A 576-nucleotide genomic window follows, 5' to 3' on the forward strand; every position below is an offset into this window, starting at 1 on the left:
TGACCATGCAGCTTTGCTAGAAATGAAATGATAATTAAATGGACACCCTAGCTGCAAACAGGCGTTGATGTACTTCATTGGGGAGATGTTGAAAATGTGTGCCCCGACCGGGACTTGAACCCGGGATCTCCTGCTTACATCTATTAGGCGCACTACGAATGTAGTGGTGTGGACATGTTGGGAATGTGGATCTCACGGGGAGCGTGCAAGTGATAAGTCCCTGCAGACGCACTATCCTCTGTGCCCGCGGTGGCTCAGATGGATAGAGCGTCTGCCATGTAAGCAGGAGATACCGGGTTCGAGTCCCGGTCGGGGCACACATTTTCAACATCTCCCCAGTGAAGTACATCAATGCCTGTTTGCAGCTAGGGTGTCCATTTAATTATCATTTCATTTCTACTACTTATCGTAGGCATCTATTGTTAGTAGCTCACTACTTCCCAATGAGGGGTCTCAATCAGATGCAGACTGATAAGTTATCTGGTATCATTGAAAAATAATTGAGGAAACTTGAGACTATAACCTTAACATCACACTATCATGAGGTTTTGAGCCACCATGATACTTATATATTTC

General features: G+C 45.3%; 1 non-coding gene across 1 annotated transcript; it reads left to right on the top strand.

Annotated features, from left to right (window-relative positions):
- Window positions 1–242: 242 nt before the first annotated feature.
- Window positions 243–317, top strand: Trnat-ugu (transfer RNA threonine (anticodon UGU)). Its single transcript has one exon. It is a non-coding gene; the product is annotated as a tRNA-Thr (tRNA).
- Window positions 318–576: the final 259 nt, after the last annotated feature.

This window comes from Schistocerca cancellata, chromosome 8 (genome assembly GCF_023864275.1).
Source record: "Schistocerca cancellata isolate TAMUIC-IGC-003103 chromosome 8, iqSchCanc2.1, whole genome shotgun sequence".
Classification (NCBI taxonomy): domain Eukaryota; kingdom Metazoa; phylum Arthropoda; class Insecta; order Orthoptera; family Acrididae; genus Schistocerca; species Schistocerca cancellata.